Source organism: Triticum dicoccoides, chromosome 6B, assembly GCF_002162155.2.
Source record: "Triticum dicoccoides isolate Atlit2015 ecotype Zavitan chromosome 6B, WEW_v2.0, whole genome shotgun sequence".
NCBI lineage: Eukaryota > Viridiplantae > Streptophyta > Magnoliopsida > Poales > Poaceae > Triticum > Triticum dicoccoides.
In genome coordinates this window covers 18,478,791-18,491,116 of record NC_041391.1, presented here as the reverse complement: position 1 = coordinate 18,491,116, position 12,326 = coordinate 18,478,791, and the positions used below count along the sequence as shown (strand labels likewise).

At 49.8% G+C, this 12,326-nt stretch overlaps 1 pseudogene; it reads right to left on the bottom strand.

Moving 5' to 3' along the window:
* Window positions 1-3,816: 3,816 nt before the first annotated feature.
* Window positions 3,817-3,955, bottom strand: LOC119327056 (annotated as a pseudogene).
* Window positions 3,956-12,326: the final 8,371 nt, after the last annotated feature.

Genomic DNA, 12,326 nt, shown 5'->3' with positions numbered 1-12,326 from the left:
AAGCATGGAATGAAATCAACAACACCAGATTAAGAAAGCAGATTAACTATACATGTTTGAAAAGAGCAACAAATCAACAACATATATATATTACCTCCATGTCAATGTTTGTCTCCATGATGTAGGGCTCGCTCGTGTACAATAGGTGCCATCTCTTTTCAATGGCTTGACAATTGGTATAAGCCTCGACATGTCGGATATGGCTGAACATTTCCCATCCGGCCCCATACTTCTCCAAAGCCATGGAAGCGAGTACCCTTAGGCTGCAGCCAAGCAGCAACTGACTTGGCTTTACAGTTTGTAGGTACATCGGGAGTTGTGTCTCACTGTAGTGAAGTGTTAACACAAATCTCCGTAGTGATTGTAGCCCTACATGAATTCAGGCCCAACACACTTGATTGCTGGAGCACGTCGGACCTCCAAGAACTCCAAACATGGAATCTGACACAAGCCATCAGGGAGGTGGGTGAAGTAATCCAAGTCATTCATATGTAATATCCTCAAGCTATTGAGGGGTATCATTGTTGTCGACATCATCCATCTTGGGAGTTGACGCCCAAAATATCCAGTTATATGGATATCTTCTATGCAAGCTGGAGGACAAAGCTCATCAAAGACCTTCTCAATTATTCCTTGATCCTTCTCCGGGACTCGTTCTTTGACTAATCCATAATTACCTAGTCTAGTGCTACAGCTTAAGGTCATGATGGAAAGATATACCTTTTCACCGAGCCTAGCCTTTTTGGCGAATGAGGCGTCGGTTACATTCTCCAGACTCACTAATCCAATGCGCCTAAGCTGGCAAATAGGTCCAATCTCTTCCAAACTACACCACTTGCATCCATGTGAGCTAGGAACCCATACAATGTCTTCAAAAAATTTAGAGCACCAAAACCTCTAGGCATACCAAGGAGGTGTCTCCCTTGCAGGGCCGAAAACCAAGTTGTTGAAGCTTTGAGTTCAATCTTGAATACCACGTCCTAGGTGCCTGTTTTAATCCACATAAGGCCTTGTCCAACCTACACACATGTTGTGGTTTAGCATTATCCACAAAACCAGGTGGTTGTCGCATATAAACCTCTTCCTCGAGAACGCCATGTAAAAACGCATTATGTACATCCAATTGGCGAAGACTCCATCCCCTGGACACAGCAATAGACAAAACCAGTCTGATAGTGGCTGCTTTAACAACTAGGCTAAACGTATCCTCATAGTCAATACCATAGCGCTGCTTAAAGCCTTTAGCCACTAGTCTAGCCTTGTACCTATCTATAGTGCCATCAGATTTTCTTTTGACTTTATAAACCCATTTACAATCTATAATATTTCTACCTAGTCTAGGTGGAACTAGATGCCAGGTTTTATTTCTCATGAGAGCATCATATTCTACTTCCATAGCATTTTTCCAGTTTTTATCTTGCAAGGCTTCTACTGGATCACGAGGTTCTTGAGTGGCAGCAAAGTTCACAACTTTGAAACTTTTGTCATACCTGATAGTTCCATCCTTAGGAACTTTAGGCTTGAATATACCTTGTTTAGCCCGTTTATTTGGGCGTTCAGAGTTTGTAGCCGCAGGAGATCCGGTGGTTGGCGTAGAAGATCCACCACCTCGTACCAGCAGCGAATCCTCCTCGGCTGTCACTCGATCGGGCATCGGATCTCGCGCCCGTGTGCCAGGAGCTGGGTCCAGCAAATCTGGCGCAGGCAACAAACGCGCAGAGACCCGCGTCGTGAGCGCGCCATCATTGCCCGACACGGACCCAACCGATTGCCGCCAGCTGTCGGAGGAGGGCCCGGCTGTATTGAAACTACTGCCCCGCACGGGAGACTGGCGCTGCGTGTCGCATGCCGGCTGGTTGCCCGTTGGCCCAGCGCTTGGCGGTGTCGGGGGAGCATCAGCTTCCGCGTCAGGTTCTGCGCCGCCGCCAGATCTCTCGGGATCAGGCACAGCAGCAGGATCCGCTTCGGATCTCGTGCCGGTCGGGTTTGGACGCATATGCTGCATAAAATGATGTTTTGGAGTGATGTTTTTTCACTGTTCTCATCAGCACAACCTCCATTAGTAGCAGGATTAAGATTATTAAACACATGATCATCAGTACATTCACCCCCATGATCAGAAGGATTTAATAACTCCGGAGAGAGTAGTAGAATTCCGGCACGAAGACGAGCTCCGGCGTTTGGATGAAGACTAGCAAAGGGAAAAATATTTTCATCAAAAATAACATCTCTCGAGATATAAACACGTCCAGTGGATATGTCAAGACATTTAAACCCTTTGTGAAGATTGTTGTACCCAAGAAAAGCACATTGCTTAGAACGGAATTGAAGCTTATGATTATTGTAGGGTCGGAGATTTGGCCAGCAAGCACACCCAAAAATTCTAAGAATGGAATAATTGGGTTTTTCATGAAAGAGTTTTTCAAAGGGTGTCTCAAACTTGATAACTTTGCTAGGAATTCGGTTTATCAAGTAGGTAGCAGCAATGAAGGCTTCATCCAAAAATTTTAAGGGCATAGAGGCTTGAGCTAGAAGGGATAAACCTACTTCGACAGTATGTCGATGTTTTCTCTCAGCTGACCCATTTTATTGGTGAGCGTGAGGACAGGAAACGTGATGAGATATGCCTATCTTGGTGAAGAAGGAGTTCAACTTTTCATACTCCCTTCCCCAGTCTGTTTGTAGGGCAAGGATCTTACGATCAAATTGACACTCTACAAGATGTTGAAAGTCATGAAACTTTTGAAAGACTTCAGACTTGTGTTTGTCAAATATATCCATGTGAATTTACTGAAATCGTCAATGAAACTCACTTCTTTCTTCCTACTGTTTCAACAGTAGGACCCCAAACATCGGAAAACACAAGTTCTAAAGGAAATTTTGATTCACTTATTGACTCTGGATAAGGCAACTGGTGAATTTTTCCTTTTTGACAGGCGTCACATACAGAATCTTTATTGAAATAATTGAAAGAATTTGCACATGGGAGATTATTCTTGCTAATAATTTTGCTAACAATAAGAGGAGATGGGTGGCCTAAACGCCGGTGCCACCTATCCGAGGATAGCTTGGTGGCACTGAGCATGTGCTTCTTGGCGTCGGATCCCGTGTGCCTAACTGGGTAGAGTCCTCTTCTACCCCTGCCTTGAAGGAGCACCTTCTTCGTTCCCCATTCCTTGACAAGAAAAGAGTAGGGATGAATTTCAACAAAGGAATCATTGTCAACAGCAAGGCGGCTAGCAGAGATTAGGCTTTTGTTGGCTTGAGTTACATGAAGAATGTTGTTTAGGAGAAGATCTCGATCAGGAGTATGAATAGCTGAATGACCAATATGTTTGATAACCATACCTGATCCACTGGCAGTATGAATCTGCTCATTTCTAGTGTAGCGATCACACACGGTCAGCTTCTCCCAATCTCCCGTGATGTGATCAGTGGCACCGCTGTCCAGGTACCAGTTCGTGTCCACCCCGTACTGCGGTGCAGCGAGGTTGGCCGACTTCTCCTCCACACCTTGGTAGGATTTATCGTAGCGCTTCTAGCACTTCCAGGCTGGATGGCCCATCTTGCCACAGATCTGGCACTCGACAATAGGGGCAGAGCCATGATTGTTGTTGTAGTTGCCTCCACCGCCGTTGTTGCCGTCGTGTCCGCCGCCGCGCCCTCCAGGTTTGGAGTAGCGGCCGCGCCCGCCGCGGTCACCACCATTGCCACCTTGTCTGCGGTCGCGATCACCACCGCCACCGCCGTTTCTACGGCCTTGGGTAGCAGCGTTGGCAGAGGACTGTGAACCTCCGCCTCGAAGATTTAGCCTCATCTCGAAGCTCAGCAGTTGTGAGAACAGCTCAGCCATGGTCACCGGCTCCACCCGGGAACACATGGCGGACACCATCGGGTCGAAATCCTCATCTAGCCCAGCCAGGATGTGGGAGACGATGTCGTCATCGTCCACCCTCTTCCCTGCAGCGATCAGTTCGTCGCAGAGGGACTTCATCTTCCCGATGTAGTCGGTGATGGAGGAGTTGCCCTTCTGCAAGTTTGCGAGGGCGATCTGAACATTGGTGGTCTGGGAACGGGTGTGGGATGCAAGCATCCCTTCCACCGTGTTCTAGAGCTCAGCAGAGGTGTGGCACGAGGTGGCCTGGATAGCTATCTCGCGAGGAAGAGTCGTCAGGAGATAGGAGAAGACTTGTTGATCTTGTGCATACCAGATTTGGAATTCAGGGTTCGCCGCCTTTGCCGCCGTCTTGCCATCAGACGAGGCCACATCGATCTGCATGGGAGGTGGCGGCTGATCGACGTCGAGGTACTTGGCCATCTGTGCTCCCCGAATGGCCGAGAGCACCGTCGCCCGCCACAGGGCTTGGTTGCCCTTCGTGAGCTTCTCCGTAGCAGCGTGCACGAATGGTGAGGATGGGAAGGAGCTTGAAGACGTTGCCATGGATGCGCTCGAGGATGGCTCTGGTTACCATGAAAGAACTAAAGATTGGAAGCGTATGCATACCGCAGGGATGCGTGCGTCTTTAAATAGGCAAACAAGTACATGGTGTGGCTAGGTTGTTGTAGACTTGATCCATACTCCAAGGCTATACAAGAGAGGATCTATCTACTCTAACAACCTGCCTAGATACAACACAACACGACACGCACGCGTTACACAATGACACGATACACATGTTACAACTTAAGCATGTAGGCTCTAGCTAAGCCCACCGTCAGTTAGTTTTGCTTGCTGTTAGAATAACAGATGCATGCCTGGTCTGTCAGGTGTTGCACGTTGTCAGGTTCAGAGTTGTGCTGCATGCACAGACTCACCGTTTCTGTTTTGCTTTGATCTTTTCTCCCGATCAGTTAGGCGCACGAAACGCAGCCGTGCGATGGCACGGCACAAGTGGATCGTGGGCAGATGATCGGGAGTTAGTTAGCCCAGTTGTTAGCCTCTGTAATATCCATACTTTCAGAGAGTGGAATAACAGAAAAAATGCTGTCAAGTCCGACGGCACAAAAACATCAGTGTCTTCTTCCTCGCGTGGGTTAATCCCTCTCTCGCTCGCTCTCTCCTCTCGATCGATCCGGCGACGACATTTGGTATCAGAGCTTCGGGTGTTCGATCCTGCGCCTTGGTGGTCGACCGGTGTCTGATCCGCTGCGGCTATGTCGGACGACGAGAAGAAGAAGAAGGCGGCGGCAAAGGCGGCGGCGGGGCAGTCACCATCGTCCGGAGCGCCCGTCGCGCGCCTCACTGGCAGCGGCAGCGGCGAATTCCGCGTGGTGGAGCGCGTCGTGCGCGAGGAGACGGGCACGTCGACGATGCTCACGCGTACGAATTATCAAGAGTGGGCGCTGTTGATGGAAGTCAAGTTGCAGGTCACCCGCGTCTGGTCCGCGGTGACCGACGACGCCGCCGACGAGAATGACGACCGGCGCGCGCTGCAGATCATCCTTACCGGCGTTCCGCCGGAGATGCTTCGCGTGCTGGCTGCAAAGGACACGGCGAATATCGCGTGGGAAACTATCAAGACCATGCGGATGGGCAGCGAGCGCGCCCGCGAGGCCAAGGCGCAGGTCCGGCGGCGGGAGTTCGAGGACCTCAGGTTCAAGGACGGGGAGACCGTCGAAGATTTTGGGCTGCGGCTCTCAGCCCTCATCGCCGATCTGGAGCTGTACGGCGACCCTGTCACCGAGCACAAGGCGGTCCAGAAATTCCTCCGCGTAGTGCCGCGGCGGTACCGCCCGATGGCCGTGGCGATCGAGTCTCTGATTGATCTCAAAACCATGACCATCGAGGAGCTCGTCGGCCGCCTCTCCGCCTGTGAAGACCACTACGACCTAGACGACGGCGCGCAACCCACCGGGCGCCTTCTGCACACTCATGAGGAGTGGCTGGCCCGTGGAGAAGCTGGGCGGCAACAACGGCGGCTCATCGTCCGGTGGCGGCGGCGCCGGCAAGAAGAAGCAGCAGGACAAGAACAAGTCCCCCGGCGGAGGCAAACCTGCGGCCAACAACAGCGGCGCTGGTGGATCCGGTGGATCGGGCGGAAAGAAGAAAGGGAAATGTCACTTCTGTGGGAAACTTGGCCACTGGAAGAAAGATTGTTGGTCGTATCTTGAAAAACACGGTCAGCAAGGGAAGAAGGAACAAGCCAATCTGGTGCGCGAAGGAGGCGACGAGCATGAGCAAGGCCTGTTCATGGCCATGGTCACCCCCGGCACAGCGGCTGAACCAGTAGCACCACAGGCAGTTTTTCTCAATGAAGAAAAGGTAATCCCCGTGACTTGTGGCACCCGTGTCAAAATACCATAGACCGTCAGGGGATGGCACGGTCAAATTTGGAGATGGGTCACATGTAGCAATCCGTGGCAGGGGATCCATTGTTTTCAAGTGCCAGAGTGGCGAGCAGCGTGCCTTGACAGAGGTATACTACATACCGAGCCTGCGAAGCAACATAATCTCTGTTGGTCAGTTGGACGAAGGTGGGTGTCAGATTGGGATTCAGAATGGTTTGATGACAGTACATGACCCAGCTCAACGCATACTAGCTCGTGTCCGGCGATCAAGCACTCGTTTGTACACCGGCATGCTGACCATTGACACGCCGGTGTGTCTGATGACAAAAGTGGATGATGAGACTTGGAAGTGGCATGCTAGAATGGGGCATTTGCATTTCCGAGCGCTGCGTGCCATGTCTGCAAAAGGGATGGTCCGAGGTATGCCTGAGATAGCTCGCATCGAGCAGTATTGCGATGGCTGTGCACTAGGGAAACAGCATCGAGCTCCTTTCCCGCAGGCGAGTTCATATCGAGCAGAGCATGGCCTGGAGCTAGTGCATACAGATTTGTGTGGTCCGATCACGCCACCAACACCAAGAGGGAACAAATACTTCATTCTTGTTGTTGATGACTACAGCCGGTATATGTGGATTGAGCTGCTCAAGTCTAAGGATGAGGCACACACCTGTTTCAAAAGGATTCAGACCATGGCAGAAGCTGAAGGTAACTGTAAACTTCGAGCATTCAGGTCCGATCGCGGAGGGGAGTTCAACTCAAACGAATTCCAAGAGTACTGCAGTGAGAGGGGCATGAAACACTACACCACGGCGCCTTACTCTCCCCAACAGAATGGTGTGGTGGAGAGGCGAAATCAGTCCGTGGTAGAGATGGCAAGATGCCTGATGAAGAGCATGGCAGTACCTGCATATTTCTGGGGAGAGGCTGTGAAAACTGCAGTGTATCTGCTCAACAGAGCTCCCACCCGCAGCCTCGAAGGCGTCACGCCGTATGAAGCGTGGCACGGGCGAAAGCCGACGGTTCAGCATTTGTGGACTTTTGGTTGCACAGTACATGTCAAGATGTTGGGGCCGGGCATTACAAAGCTCTCTGACCGCTCCAAGCCTATGATTTTCGTCGGATATGAAGAGGGGGCGAAGTGCTACCGTGTCTATGATCCTGAAACAAAGAGGGTACAAGTCACTCGTGATGTGCTCTTCGAGGAAGGACGAGCATGGAACTGGGACGCGGTGACCGCGGCCCCGGCGCAGGTCATGCCAGACGTTTTCACTGTGGTGTACACCACAGAACCAGGTGTGGAGGAGCTGGACACCGGAGGAGTTCATGGTGGCTCGCCTAGTACGCCGCTGCCCTCGTCGACACCAATTGGGACGACAGTACAGGGAGAGACGCCATTTTCACCCAGGGGGGAAACAGCCACGCCAAGTACAGAAGAGACTCTGAGAACGCCTGAAATTAGGTGGGCCACTCCACTGTCACAAGACGAAAACCGGCGGGACGTGGATACCGGACCAATCAGGTATCGACGCATGTCGTGCGTCATGGATGCCACAGAAGAAGATGCTGAATATGAGTATCATGAGAGCTGTCTTCTCAGTGCCGAAGAGCCGCGCGACGTTGAAGAGGCTCTGGGTGATGCACCATGGAAGGCTGCGATGGTGGAGGAGATGTGTTGCATCCATGAGAACAAGACTTGGGAACCGCCTGCCGGTCAGAAATCCATCGGGCTAAAATGGGTTTATAAAGTCAAGAAGGATCCTGCTGGCAACATCACCAAGTACAAGGCCCGTCTAGTGGCGAAGGGATACGTACAGAAGCAAGAGGTGGACTATGAGGAAGCCTTTGCGCTTGTGGCCAGACTGGAGACTGTGCGCGTTCTGCTCGCGCTCGCCGCGCACCACCGCTGGGAAGTTCACCATATGAATGTCAAGTCGGCATTCCTAAATGGCGATCTTAGTGAGGAGGTGTATGTTGACCAGCCACCCGGATTTGCTGGGCCAGGGGAAGAGCACCGTGTACTGAGGCTGCATAAGGCGCTCTACGGCCTCTGTCAAGCGCCGAGAGCCTGGTACGCAAAGCTTCACGATTCTCTTGTCAATCTTGGGTTTGAGCGAAGTCCATTGGAACATGCAGTCTACAGGCGTGGAGATGAGTCCATTTTTCTGCTAGTTGGAGTGTTTGTGGACGACCTTGTCATTACCGGCACGGACAAAGGGCTAATCAGAGAGTTCAAGGATCAGATGATGATACTTTTCAAGATGAGTGACCTTGGATTACTATGCTACTACTTGGGGATTCAGGTATCCCAAACAGAGGGTGAAATCACACTTCATCAGCGGAGTTATGCGGAGAAAATCCTTGAGGTAGCCGGCATGGAAGAGTGCAACAGTAGCAGCACTCCAATGGAGTGTCGTTTGAAGCTCAGGAAGGAGGATGAAGGCGAGCCGTTTGATCCCAAGCTGTACCGCAGTGTGATAGGTAGTCTTCGCTATCTCGTCAACACAAGACCTGACATCGCACATGCCGTGGGAATTGTAAGCAGATTCATGGAGACCCCGAGCACTCATCATTGGGCAGCCGTGAAACAGATTCTCAGGTATATTCGAGGGACGCTGGGCTATGGCTGTCGTTATCAGGCCGGGAACGGCGAGGTGAAGCTTGTTGGCTATACAGATAGTGATCATGCCGGTGACACTGAGGACCGGAAGAGCACCTCCGGCAATGTATTTTTCCTTGGCAACAATCTTGTCACTTGGAGCTCACAGAAGCAGAAGATAGTGGCTCTCTCTTCTTGCGAGGCTGAGTACGTCGTTGCGGCCGTGGCGGCGTGCCAAGGTGTGTGGCTCTCTCGTCTGATCAGTGAGATGCTCGGGACGCCGCAGGCCAAGTTCAAGCTGTTCGTGGACAATCAAGCTGCCATTGCTCTCAGTAAAAATCCAGTCCACCATGACCGTAGCAAGCATATTGACATCAAGTATCATTACATATGTGATTGTGTGGAGAAGGGTCAGGTGGAAGTGGATCACATTCGTACCAGGGAGCAGATTGCAGATGCACTGACGAAGGCATTGGGACGCAACAATTTCGTTGAGATGCGGCAGAAGCTTGGGATGATCAAGATTGATTCAGGACGTTGAGCTTAAGGGGGTGAAATGTAGGCTCTAGCTAAGCTCACCGTCAATTAGTTTTGCTTGCTGTTAGAATAACAGATGCATGCCTGGTCTGTCAGGTGTTGCACGTTGTCAGGTTCAGAGTTGTGCTGCATGCACAGACTCAGCGTTTCTGTTTTGCTTTGATCTTTTCTCCCGATCAGTTAGGCGCACGAAACACAGCCGTGGGATGGCACGGCACAAGTGGATCGTGGGCAGATGATCGGGAGTTAGTTAGCCCAGTTGTTAGCCTCTGCAATATCCATACTTTCAGAGAGTGGAATAACAGAAAAAACGCTGTCGAGTCCGACGGCACAAAAACATCAGTGTCTTCTTCCTCGCGTGGGTTAATCCCTCTCTCGCTCGCTCTCTCCTCTCGATCGATCCGGCGACGACAAAGCAAGCCTATACTTTAACAAAAAGTGTAAAAGGCGTTGTTTTAAACAAGGTGACAAGTCCTCGTAGCTAAGATATATTGCATAGTTTAGCTCATCCGACATTTGAGATACTGACCATGTAGCATCATTCAGAACCTTTTCCCACACACGTCGTCCTTTGTCCTTCTGGCATAGGAGGCCTCCCATTACTTTTATGGCAAGCGGCAACCCGTCACATTTTTCTATAATTTGCAATCCGATGTCCTTTAGCATATCAATTGTTGGTTCACTTTTCTCCGTTGCAAGTATCTGCAAGCAGTTTAAGCCATACTGTCAATAAGGAACATTAACATTTCTGAGTGGCTAATGGCGAGTCTGCTACATAAATTAGGTTGGCAAAATCAAATAAAGAGCAGAATAATCCATTGATTAATAATCCTTCAAGATAAAGCCTTACTCGTGCAGATTTCTTGATGTCCTTGTCATTCTTCTAACACATGAAATGATCTAACTAGCTAGTGACTCGGCACAAATTTACGTATTGGTGATTTAGACAGCAAGTACATGCATGCAATTCTTTTCCAAGAATTGAATAGTAAAGGCATAGTCTAGTAGTTTGCGAAGCTGAACTTCAACCGTGGTGGACACACAAGCAGTTTGCTTGGAGTGGAGTGTGGAGACACTTGATCTGCTATTCGTTGTGAGTATAGAGTACTGGAGTACTAGTAATGTTCATCAAGCAACATTGACTCGATAAATAGCAGGAGCAATTAAGGTAGGGAACACAAAAAAACATGAAAATATAATTAGTAGATTACTATTTAAGATATAGAGTATTGTAGTAGTAGTTGCACACCAACCTGCTTCTTGAGCAATGACCAAGCATCTTCGGCTCCCAATTTCTCAACATGGTGGTACGGTTGCATGGCTTTCATGCCTCGGGCAATAGTTTCATGTCTTGTGGTGACCAGGACCTGGCTACCAGGGGGCACCATGGCTGAAGGGTGTCATCAACAATTCGTTCCATTCCTCCATACCCCATATGTCGTCCAACACAAGAAGGAACTTCTTGTCCCTTATGGCATTGGCAAGAGCTGGCCCAAGTAAGGCTTTATCTTGACCCACCCCAAGGCCCGGGCAATTCTCCATTAGCGGCAATGATGGCTGTTCTCAACAGCTCAACCTCGCTAAACTCTTGTGTGATGCTCAACCATATCTTTTCCGCAAACTTGCATTGGATGACATCATCATTGTAGATATTCCTACTAAGGGTGGTCTTGCCAATCCCGCCAACACCAACAATGGCTAACACCATGATGCTATCACTCTTGTCAACTACCTTTGTGAGTATCTCCACAATTGCTCTTGTGTCACTTTCAATCTTCTCCCCAACCACCCCCAAGCGCTCGAGCAAAGGATGTGTCTTGCGGTCAATACCATGAGGTCGGGCTATCTTCTGGTCTTGGTAGGCTTCCAACTTGATGAAGTTGAAACTACGTCCCCTCTTGCAGATGGTAGGCTTCCAACAATGGTACTATGTATAATAAACAACGTACGGGTAAGATAATTATACAAGTAACTATATCTCTAAATCACACAAACATGATTTTTTTTATATAAACAAGATAAGGACAAGAGGCTCACCACAAGGTGGTGCCGGCGACGGGTCGGTGCGTACGATCGACGGTGGTTACAACGAAGACGCGGGAAGGCACTAAGTAAATCACACCTACATATGCAAACTAAGAGTTATTTTGAGCTCAAATTGCATATAAATAAAATAAACTACCACATATAATTCATACCAAATTACTGAAACCCACAAATTAATCACTATATAATGCATTGCAAGAGCTAATCTAGCAATGAGTGATGAAAGGACAAAGTTGCTAACCTTTATGATCACTTGAATGGATGGGGTCCTTCAAATCTTGACAAAATTTGGGCAAAATGTGTGATGAGCTCGAGGAAGAGGGGAAGAACAGAGAGGAGATGGGAAGGGGGAAGAACAGAGCGAGCTCGATCGCGGGTGGACGAAGGGTTTATATATGATGACCTTTACTACCGGTTCGTGTCACGAACCGGTACTAAAGGTGCTGGAGGGGCCCCAGTCTGATAACATCCTGCCACCACTCTCTTTAGTACCGATTCGTGGCACGAACCGGTGCTAAAGGTTCGCCACGAACCGGTACTACTGAGAGCGGCCCGCCTAGCCATTGGAACCGGCACTAATGGTCACATTAGTGCCGGCTCAAATACAAACCGGGACTAATGAGCTGAACATTAGACCCTTTTTCTACTAGTGTCTGGATGTGAGTGTGGGCCTAGAAGAGGCTAAGAGCAAACTCAAGCAGGTGATGTATCCCGCTGCGGACCCATATGTTTGGGCTGGAACAGAAGTGCTCTATTTTCACCGGCCCCTAAAAAATATATGGGTGGCCTGCAAACCACCGCTTCCGCCGCTATATGCAGGTGGAGGGGGCATTTTAGGGTTCCCGTCTCCGATAGATCT